This window comes from Papio anubis, chromosome 3 (assembly GCF_008728515.1).
Source record: "Papio anubis isolate 15944 chromosome 3, Panubis1.0, whole genome shotgun sequence".
Lineage (NCBI taxonomy): Eukaryota > Metazoa > Chordata > Mammalia > Primates > Cercopithecidae > Papio > Papio anubis.
Window position 1 is genome coordinate 144642262 of NC_044978.1, and position 11530 is coordinate 144653791.

The window sequence follows — 11530 nt, forward strand, 5'->3', positions numbered from 1 at the left end:
AATTGTGGCAGCAGCCGAGCAAAGGGGGGAAATTAATTGCAGCCAATTAATAATTAATCCCCTTTAAACAGCTTTATTATCTCTTCCGAGCGACAGAGATTTGTCTGATAACCCCCTGAAGACCAAATGTCAAGTTTAACCAAACAGTTATTGCTTTATCAACCCGAGTCTGCAAATAAATTAATCAAAAGCAAATCTGTCCTTTGTGCGGCTCATTTGCTGGTAATGGATGGATATGAAGATTTGCCGATATTATTGTCTGTCATTCAATCTAACAAAGTGAACATTTATTGCATATATATTAAAAATTATCCCGGAATCGAGTGGCGCCGGGTTGCATTTATTGGAGTCTTCCCAGGGGTGAGGTCCCCTCGGATGGGGCCGCGTGGGATAGAAAGTGCAGGAGCGCGAGTCTCAAATCTCTTTAGGACTCTGTGCCTGCCTCTGTCCCCCTCCCCGCGGCGACCTCCCTCTATCCCCTTCCCAAGCGTTCGCCCGGAGCCGTGGGATGTGCCTGCCGCCTCCTGTCGCGCGGCCAGGGCCAGCGGGGCGCGGGGAGCCCAGCTACTGTCAAAACAGAGTCCTTCAGCCCTAAGCACTTACAAGGGGTTCGGCCCTAGGAAATTTGGGGAGGGGGTGTGATTGAAGAAAGAGAAACGGGAGGGGGACAGCTTCCCTTTGTCTTCTCTCGAGTTACATCATTTTCTAATTAGGCATAAAATTGTCTTCATACACTGGTATTGCGGCCTTCATAAACATCGCCATTATGGTTTATAAGGACGCCATTGTGGTGAGGCTGTCCCAAAATAGAAAGAGCTGGGGAGGGAGAGGCCTGGAGTCCGGGAGGCCCCGCTTTGTCCTCCCCTGGGAGAAGATAGATGGCCAGTGTCACGCAGATGATGACTTGGGACTATTAAATTGTCAGAGGGGAGCAGAATCTTTAACAGCCCCCAGCGCTGGTGGAAAATTCTAGAGGCAGGAGCCGGGGATTCTTGGATGGGAGGGGAAGGCCGGGCAGCTGGATTCGCTGGGCAGGTGGAAAAAGAGGTAGGTTAGTGGCGGGCAGAGGCAGAGCGGAGGGCAGTGGGGGCCGAGGCTTGGATCTCCTCCTGGGGCACCCTGACTTCGCTGCTCTCTGAGCTCAGGGCCACTAGATCTGGAGCTGACCTCTCACCCGATCCCCATCGCCAAGGCTGGGGAACAAGCAGCGCTGGAGAAATGAGAGGGGCAGCGAACCCGGAGGAGTGGCGGAGGTCTATGCCAGGCGGGGAGACAATTGTTCTCATTATTCGAAGCTGAGGTCCAAGCCGGGCCACCCGCCCGGTCGGGGGGCGCGTCGCTAACTGGATGGAGATGGATGGAGGCGCCCTGAGCCCCCGGCGTCGTGTCAGACCCGGGGCAATTACTGTCCCGCCAGGATGGACACACTGCCCTGCCACCCTGACCCCGGCAGGCAGGCCCACTGGCCCACTGGCTGCCTTAGCCGCCTGGGTGATTCTCTCTCTCGCTTTTACAATAACCCAACTTGACATAAATAACTCCCCTACGCTTGTCTACATCTGCTTGACCCCCTGAACCCGCGGAAAGTCTTTTGTTGCATTTAGTTAACTTACATTTTTCTACAGAAAAAAAAAAAAAAAAAAAAAAAAAGCTTTTAAAACTGTATATTCTAGCCCCGTCTTACTCACCTCTAGTTTGGGTTCTGGTGTATGTTGGAATTCACACTGTCCTTCCAAATCGTGGAGGACAATTCCCTCCTGGGAAGACATGTTTCTCCCTATTTATGCTGCAGGCACAAGTGTGCTGTTTCGGGAGTCCTGAGTTTTACAAGGTGGCCTACAGGCACTTGGTGCTCCAGGAAGTGGTCAGGTCTCCAAAATCGTCTCCCCTGATAGCTGGGGTGGGAGTGGGGGCCAAAAGGGTGAAGAGAGAGGACAGCAGCTCTCAAGAGTGCTGATCCCCTGCTTGGTCCTGGCTGTCTAAGGGTGCAGCTAGGGGAGGAGGCCAGTTGGCAGAGGCAGCCAGGTGCCCCACATGTGCTGTCTCGCTGACCTGATCTGGCAAGGTTAGGAGGGGGTGAGCCCTGGAAGTGCCAAACTGGCACCATGCACTGCTATCACGAGGTGCCAAGACAGGAGGGAGCTGATGGTGGAAAGAGGATGGGAATGATTCAGAGGATTCTGTGGAAATTGCCTGGTCTGGTCACTACAGCTGGCATGGGCCTGGGGATGCCAGAGCCAGCTTTGCTCTCCAAGGCATCCTCTAGGTGGGGGGGTGGGTAGCATTACCTGCAGCAGCCTTCCTACCAGTCATCTCCTTCCTACTTAGTCCCAGGTGGCTACAAGTCAGAAGATCAGGACAGGATCTCAGAATTTAGAGATGGAAAGGCTCTTAGAAGTCAGACGGCCAGAGTGACTCCCAAGTGTGATGTGTATAACCCTTGGATAAGACCCCTTTGGGGTCCCTGATAGGTTTGGGCCCCTAACTGTCCCTGATGTCTCCATCCGCAGAGCAATATGGGAAGAGCTGAGGCTGGGCCTGGCCAAAGTAAGCTCCCTCGAACACAGGCCCTGTGGCCTGGGCTTTCCTTGTTCAAGGGTGAGGGAAGCAGCAGTTGCAGCAACAAGACCTTGACTTAGCAGCTATATCAAATCAAGTCAAAACAAACAGTAATTTCAGGATTCCAAAACTCTGGGGCCAGTTTTTCTTATAACACATTTTTCCCCCCCTTTTTTTTTTTTTTTTTTTTTTGAACGAGGTGGCTCATGCCTGTAATTCCCGCACTTTGGGAGGCTGAGGCAGGCGGATCACCCGAGGTCAGGAGTTTGAGACCAGCCTGGCCAACATGGCGAAACCCATCTCTACTAAAAATACAAAAAATTAGCTGGGTACGGTGGTGCATGCCTGTAATCCCAGCTACTCGGGAGGCTGAGGCAGGAGAACCTTGGAGGCAAAGGTTGCAGTGAGCTGAGATGGAGCCACTGCACTCTAGCCTGGGCAACAGAGCAAAAGTTTGTCTCAAAAAAAAAAAAAAAAAAAGTCTGCAGTATGGTTTTCACATTATCACTCTCAATGTCATTGGAGGTAGGTCCAAGCTGGTGTCTCTTTGATTAGTCTCCCTAATCCCATCTACTCATTTACTAGCCGTTAGTCATTCTTTAATTGAGTCCAAAAATGTTTGTGAGGAGATAGTCCCATATGAGATTAAAAGAAAGAAAGAAAAACAAAACAAACAAACAAAACACAGAAAATCAGGTACTGAAGGGTTTCTGATGTAACTTGTTTGTGGGACTACGGGATTTTGGTTCAGCCTAGATTTACCAGCTCCTGATTTGTGGACCTTGGTCAGGAACTGAAGGACTCTTGAGCCTCAGTTTTGTCTTCTGTGAAATGAGGGCATTGGATGCATACTCTGCAGGTCCCCTAAGTCCTCTAGGTGTACTAAAACAGGCACTATTCACAGCCCACACAGGCATGAACATCAAAGTGCCTGCATAGGTTTGAGGGAGATAACAGTTTCTGACCGGGCCTCTGAACTTCCAATTCCAAATCATGAAGGACAAAGTACAGGGAAGATGTAAAACACACACTAGGTTAGAAATCGGACTGTCATTGATTTAGTAAAGTTGGTTGGCTTATTTGATATTTCTGAATCTGCTTCCTGTCATAGACAATGGGAATAATAATGTCTGCACTATTCACTCTACAAAATAGTTGTGAGGATCAACTCTGATAATGCATGTAAATGTGTTTTGAAAACTAACAAGTATCATGGAAATTAAAAATACAAACAAGAAGCTATGAATCCACTCTGTAGAAGGCACCCACAAATGAGTGCCGGCAAGGTAGGTTTCCCCTTTCTTTTGGTGCGGCAACAATTAGAGTCTTGGGCAGCAGATGTACACAACTGGAATGACATACTACTTGCTGTGCTGCTGTTAGGGTAGGACATTCTCTCCTTAATTTTCATCATCTACCTGTGGATACTAAAGAGACGGTCTTTTTCATATACAGGTGAGGTCCCAGAGATATCTGGCACATACAGCAGAAATACTTGCTTCAGTAAGCTTCAATGCATTTTAAGGACTCTGTTGCTTGGAAGATTCCTTGAAAATAAGATTTACTATTGATTGGAAAAAAGTGAGGAAAGTGAAAAGGTCTTTTGAAATTTTTTGGCTGATCCTCCCTTCTAAAGAAAAACATGTTTTTCTTCTTAGCAGGAAAAATAAAACAAAACTCAAACTGTTCTTTTTATAATATACTCCTTGCTAAGAACTTTGTTAGCTTACTTAGGTTAGGGAGGTGAAGTTACTTTTAAAAGAAGCTTTATCTCCTTGCTGAAACGGGTGGAGGAAAATAATGTGTTTTGAGAGAAAGGACTTTGACTCTTATAGAGAAAATGTGCGCCTCTCATGGGGAAGCCTTGGAAGGGGGAAAGTTGGGTGGGGAGGAAACCTCAAGATAAACAAGGCCCACCTTTCTCCTGATGCTCAGAACGTTGGCAAAGCAGCTAGCAAGGCATTCACCCCATTTGGCCTGTGGAGATCTTCTAGCAGGTTCTCAATTAAGGGAGCTGCCTTTCCTTTCATTCTCTTAACTTTTGTGTTCAATGTTAACAACCTGATGCTATCTATTATGGTGCCATTATCACAGAATGTTGACTGAACTGGTTCTTTTATCTCTATTATGGGGTTGCCTGCCTTGCAGATTTATGCATTTTTGATATTAAATTCTTTATCTCATTAAGCCTACACTCTTGTTGACTTTCATTGACCCTCTGCCCTGGTCCCCAATACTTTTCCATATTTAATATTGAAAGATTTTTCTCAATGCCCCTCTTGGCTTTGTTGCCATCCGTTTGACGGCTGTCCCTAATGGCCTGTGCTGTTTGCTCTGTTCTTGAACTTGGTGGGGTCACACATTCTTAAACAGTGATGTCCTCTGAATGTCCACCCTTGCTGTCCAGCTAAGTTGCCCTGTGTCACAAGCTCTGCCCTCTTCTCCGCCCCTAACTACCAACTGCGCCTAATTGCTTCAACAAACGCCTTCCCTAGTGGTGCCCCAGGCCCCCTGAGCCTTTTGGGTTTTGTTTAGCTGCTAATGTTCTGCCTGGCCCACCAGCGGAATGGCCTCACTGACCTGATACATCGCAGCTCTTCTCCTTGGAGCGCCTGTCTTGTCCAGCGCCCCCTGGGCCAAAGGCCAGGGTCTGGGCAGGATTGACCAGCTGCTTGAGGTGGCCACAAAAGACAACTTCAGCTTGAAATGGGCAAATGAATGTATTCATTTATCTTTCTTTCCCCTTAAACCTATCCACAAACTCAATCTACTGCCTGGCTTGAAACAAAACAAAGGGATGATCTTGAGAAGGGGGGCAGGAGAGGCCCATCTCGCACCAGAAATCTTAGCTCCCTTCTTGGGGGCCGTCTGTTCAGTTTCACAACACTTACAAGACCAATTTCCAGAATTGAAGTTGCCTGGTGTTTTGATTCTTCCTTTGCCTGTGCATTTGTGCCCTGAAGGTCCCTTCCAAATGGATACTAATTGTGGGGGCTGCACGCTGCTGGCTGCTCCAATGCCCCGGGGCCCGAGGACCTGCTTCTCAAAGCCTTAATTGACAAGGACCTGTCTGTATTTAGGAGCAGCTGGTCCAGAGCGTTGGCACATCAGTGCAATCTTAACGCAGCATCCCTAGCCTGGAGGAGGATGAGGGTAAATGTGGTTAAAATGAAGGAAGATTTATAGCCGGCCCCCTTGGGTAATAGGACAGAAGACAGCTCCCAAGATTTTCCCCTACGAGGGGGTTCATTCATCAGCTCCAGGGCCTGGTAACCGGGGAGGAAGAGCGCTTAAGCTATTATTACTAAACGGGGAGGGGCAGGAGCCCGCTTAGAACAATTAGGCAGGTGACAATATTCCACTATAATGCGTCGTCCTCGGAACTGGACTGGGTTTAGAAGACTATCAGGCTGTCTCTTGCTTCCGCGGGCCTCGGCGCCGGGGCCTCCGCCTGGGTCTGGCTCCGGGTTAATGGTGGCGCCGCCGGGAGGCGGGAAAGGAGAGGGAGGGCACTCTGGCTGCCCTGCCCAGGAACAGGGAGGCTTTCAGTGGCAGCTCGGACTCCTCGTTAGGGCGTTTCAAAGCCCCAAATGGCCGGTGGCAGGGGCCATTGCGTCGATCAGTTTTTCCTTCCTGCTCCCCATCAGGCGCGCCCGGTTCCCCAACTACCCACTCCTCCACCCTGCGAACGCCTTTCTGCAACCTGCTGGCTCCGTAGATACAGCCATTCAGCCGGCTACAAAAAAGGTTTGTTGGTTCAAGAGGAACCCGGTTTTGTTGTGATGTGTGGGAAATACTTTGATGTCCTCCCAGTTCGCACGTGTGAACAGGGATAATGGGTTTGGGGATCTTCATTGAAATTTGAAGTTTTTAAAGCAGAAATTCCCTAACTTTTGCCTGTTTTTCTCAACTTTTTCTTTTTTTTTATTTCTTCAGGAACAATGCCAACATTGAAGTCCTCGGTTGGAGTCTGCACAGTTGGAGATCTTTGGTGCCATTTTAGACATCTTTGGATTTCATCAATCAAACTGACTGCAATTTTCCATAAAAACCCTGAATTTGGGTCAGAAAGTGGGCAAAGTAGATAAAGATCATTCGAGCTGTCTTATAAGATGATAAATAGATATCCTTTCAGGCCAACAATGCCAAAGTGCAGTTTTGTGATTCCCTTCCATGGGTTCTGAATGCAGTGAGTCGAAACGATTTCTACATGTTTTCCCATGGTTTAGGAGGTGTCTTTACATACTTGTCAATAGTAACCTGACCTTTTTCCCCATGGAGTTGCTAAGTGTGTTTTGTTTGAGTCCTTTTTCCTTGTTGTGTGTGTGCGTCGCACAAAATACACAAGAAAATAAAGGTTTTTTTTTTTCTTTTATTGCTCAAATCAATAGGATATGGGTCCGATCTAGATAATTCTCTGCATATAGACTGGTTTCAGTAGCCCTTGAGTTCGTGTAGAAATTCCATTTGCTCTGCAGTTGCTCTTGAGGCACTTGGACACCATTTTGGGCACCATGCTGGGATGTAAACTCACTTTCTTAACGAAAACAACAACAACAACAGCCTACTGGCACTGTGTCCTTCCTATTCTTGAACTTGACGAATGGCCTTTTGTATAAGGTGAATAAAAGGAAATCCTAAAAAAAAGAAATAGCAAAAAGAAATCCCAATATGACATTTAACCCACTACCTCCAGAGACCTTTCAAAATGTTAGCTGAAATAATTTCTGATGAATAAGAACATTTTATGCTGTGTATTCAGCATATATCACATGTCACTTCTTACTGACTGCCTCAGTTTAATTCCCCATCTTTTGAATCTTCTTGACCCTCCTCCTCAAAATGTTTTCATCTTGATAGTCCTTTCAGTCAATGTTTTAGTTAGCCAGGTATTTTAAAAGGCTCTTGAAGAATTACTGGTTCTTCGTGGAGAAACTATGCTTGCCATTCTTGGTTATTTATGAATTAATGATCTGCTGTGTTCTCATAAACTCATAGATCTTGTGGGGGCATACACAATTATGCAGCAGACACATTTATTTTTCTTGATATAAGATTTTCCTCCCATATCCATCGCACGCCCATCATCTCTTTTTCTGTGTTTTGCTTTTCCAAACTCCTTAAATATCAACTGTATGTTACAAAGCATCTATAGAAGAGACTATAGTGCAGTGGGAGTTAATTACTGTTATTAACTTACTGGCTTTATTAGTTTTGAATGAAGCATGTAGCTGTGGCTACAGTTATTTAAGCACTCTTTATTAGCTAAAATAATTTGCAGTTTTTGGACATACACTCACCATGTAAGATTTAAAATAGCAATTGGGGATTCAGCAACAATTCTCACCTCTCATTTGTCTTTAATACATCTTGCTGTTGAGTACTAAATATTTTAACTTAGCTTATAGCTGTCTGAATGACCCTTTATCTCATTCTTTCACTGCAATTTTATTATCAATTTTACACTTTATATGGTGAAAAACATCTATTAAGTGACAATTTAATTTTTGAAGCATTTTCTCTATTTCAAGAAGACCATTGCAAACAGCAAATTTATGAAGGTAGAAAGCATAATTATTATAATTATCTAAAACAAAACATATTTGAATAGAGTTAATAGTCTTCCTATTGCCCTCTCTTTCTTTTTCACTCCTGCTATTCGTTTTAGACACATCTGTGGTATCCATGCAATCTATTTAGTAAGTAAAAGGCATGGGGGCAAGTAGAATAGAAAAACCAAAAGTTGAATTTTGTTAGTCACTTCCCATCAGGATAAATCATAAAAACTTATCTGAAATCATTATATTAAAAAAGAAATGGTAGAATTTTGTAAACCATTTGAAGTCTGTTTGACACAGCTCCTTTCAGAAATCAATTTACCACACTGCAAGGTCACTTATAAAATTTTTGTTTTGGAATTTTAACATGTTTGGTACATACAGTAACAGCCATTTGATTACTGTCATTGTTGGTGAGAGCACAGGCCCTGTTAATTAACAGAAAAATGTCAAGCAGTTATATGTAGTGCACGGTGTTCCATAAATATAGTGCAAAGGACCAATAGTGAGGCATAAACTTAAAGCTTCAGATTTGAAATGACATTCTGGAAACATATATTTGAGTCTGTGACCAAGGATGGAGTAATTTGGGCTCTGTCAGGTGCTGGTTCTCCTAAGCCTCAGAAATGTAGGCCAGAGAAGGAATATCTGGATCAGTGTGACTTCCCATTTTTTAGATGAGAAAACTAAATCTGCACAGGTAAAATGGTGGTCATAATGTACTCATGGCAGTGCACCTGTAGCTTTTTCCCCTCTTCCTCTTCTGTTCCTTATCATCTGTAAGTTACTCAATCAGGGACTGCTTCCTTAATTTTGTTTCCCATATCCACTAGAAACAAACAACAAAATACCAAAGAAAGAGAGAAAGAAAGAAATAAAGACAGAAAGAAAGAAAGAAAGAGGGAGAGAGAGAGAGACAGAGAGAGAGAGAAAGAAAGAAAGAAAGAAAGAAAGGAAGGAAGGAAGAAAGAAAGAAAGAAAGAGGAAGACAGAAAAGATTCCCCAAAGGCATTTACATCCAGTTCTAGCAGCATCCTCCTCCCACTTACAGCATGCCTTTAATAAGCTAATGCCTGCACAGGCCGAAGGAAGCACAAGGTCAGTTAAATCAATGCCAGCAGCCCATTTGGGGAGTTAGGCTACAGTTCTCCTTTCATGGAAGATTTTTGTTCTTGAGAATTATCTGGATAGTTCCCTGAGTATTTCTATTTCCATTTCTATTTCCTTACTTACAATAAAATGAAGGAAATGAAAATGTTCCAAAACAACAACAACAACAACAACAACAACAAAACAAAAACAAAACCAAAACCCCAAAACCTGTGAGAGCTGTGTCCTTACATACAAAGAGGGGAAATAAACAATCCAGGTGAGTGGAAAAGAAGGTATCTGGAGCCCCAGTTTTCCAGCCTGCCTATAGATAAATCCTGACATTATTATGTAATTCATGCCATCTTATGCTTCTCTCAGTAACTACCATGCACATCCTAAGCAATCCTTATAGGTTTCACTTCATATCCTAATATCCTAGTACTTCATATCCTAAAATTTCAACATTTTAATCCACCATTTGACATAAGTTCATAATTTTATGATTATCAATTATACTTTTCAAAAAAATTTTAAAGCTTATGTTAACTTGCACAATAAGTAGTGATAATATTCTTCTTATTATCAATAATGACATTCATTAACTTGCTATCGTCAACTCCTCTTTGACGGTGATTATCTTGGTAGTTATTGTCACATCTTACAATTTGTCAAGATGATTTGGTTTACTAAGACTTTTGAGAGGGTTTAAGAGGTAATAGAAATAAGTAATTTAAACCAAATCTATTTTCTCTTCTCATTTAGCTTCGTAATTTAAACAAAAGCCATCTAGGTGGGTATCATGAATGTTCTGAGCGATTTGACCTCTGGTCCCCATTCTACTGTGTATAATTTTAAAAATTGCTTGCTAAAAATGGCTCTTTATCACTTCTTTGCAAGTGTGCAATACAATTTTACTTCAGAACATTTTCAAGTTTTAATAAGGATTTAATAACCTCTGATTTAGAGGCAGCCAGAGCAAAGTTGTTGAATTTAATAGAGGCTAACATATGGGAAGGGTTTTAAAGAGCCATTCACATCCAAACCCCAAAATGGCTTCAATCAGCAGGTATCTTGATGTTTATTTAATGAAGAAATGTATGAGCAGCTGCTGTTTCCCCATTTCAGATGTAGTTATCTTTCATTGCTTTGCAACAAATCGGGAAGAACAGATTTTAGCTGTAATTTGGGATCATTCCATTAGATGTGCAGGGCTACACCAGTAGATTCATAAACAAAAACAATGAGGCTGGTTTAAGGAAGCAAATAAAATATAATAACGCTTGGGTTGAATCTGTAGGTTGTGTTTTCAGATCTATTGCTAGTTTCTAGGTCATAAATATTTTCAAGTTTAGACTAAGCCCTAAAGGCTTTTATAGATAAATAAAAACCCAATCTGACACTGATTCTTAACTGACCTTATTGTACTATTGCAGATGAACGCATGAGGTTAATTTCTGTTACCCAGTGCATGGTGGGCATTGCCAACACCATAATGTCCTTCTAACTATGCCAAGGATAAATGTCATAGACAAGTGGGGCTATGATATGGCCCAGAGGGTTTATGGGGCAATTGCTTGAATTGCTCACAGGACAGACATTCTTAAGGCACGTATATCGAGCTGCAGATGCATTGTTTCTTTGATTCCTACTTAAAAATTTGAGGCTTGTGTGTGTGTGTGTATTATATATATATATATTTGGTACTTGTCTGCCTTTTGAACAAATATGAATTAGGGGAACATGTACTGATTGTCCTCTTCTGTTATCAATACACATGCTGGGCCTCTTCAAAAGAAATAAAGTTTGTATTTGGCAACCTTAATAGCAGACTCTCTACTTAAGAGAGCAATTATGATGAACTTTTTATAACTTTGGCATTGGGTACAGAATTAACTATAGTCTTACAACTTTTCCGTGATATTTCTTATGAACAATTTCCAAATTTGACGGAGGGGATCATTTAAGAATAGTAGCCCGGAGTCTCCTATAACGTGGCCTACTATATGTTAAGGTTAAGTTATAGTTATATTTTTAAATTCTCCATCCAGGGCCAATAAAAACGATGAGTTTATTTGGAAAGTAAATGCAGGTTTATAATGCAGGTTTTCTCCTTTTTTCTTTCTTTCTTTTTTTAGTTTCACCATGATACATATTTATTATTTTTTAATGTGTTTATTGGTAACTAAGGCAAAGTATTTGTCTGATTTAGGCTCTCAAAGGCTTTAAGTATTTCATGTAAATTCCTACTGTGAGGCTGTAATAAAGAAGGGGGAAAAAGAGATGATTTGAACTATTACCCAATACCAATCAGCTCTAATAAC

At 42.9% G+C, this 11530-nt stretch overlaps 1 long non-coding RNA gene across 1 annotated transcript in view; it reads left to right on the top strand.

Annotated features, from left to right (window-relative positions):
* Positions 1–6943, top strand: part of LOC110743256 — a 10062-nt gene extending 3119 nt beyond the window's left edge. The window contains exon 2 of the long non-coding RNA XR_002522020.2: positions 6496–6943. This is a non-coding gene — a long non-coding RNA (uncharacterized LOC110743256). The remainder of the gene's footprint in view (positions 1–6495) is intronic.
* Positions 6944–11530: the final 4587 nt, after the last annotated feature.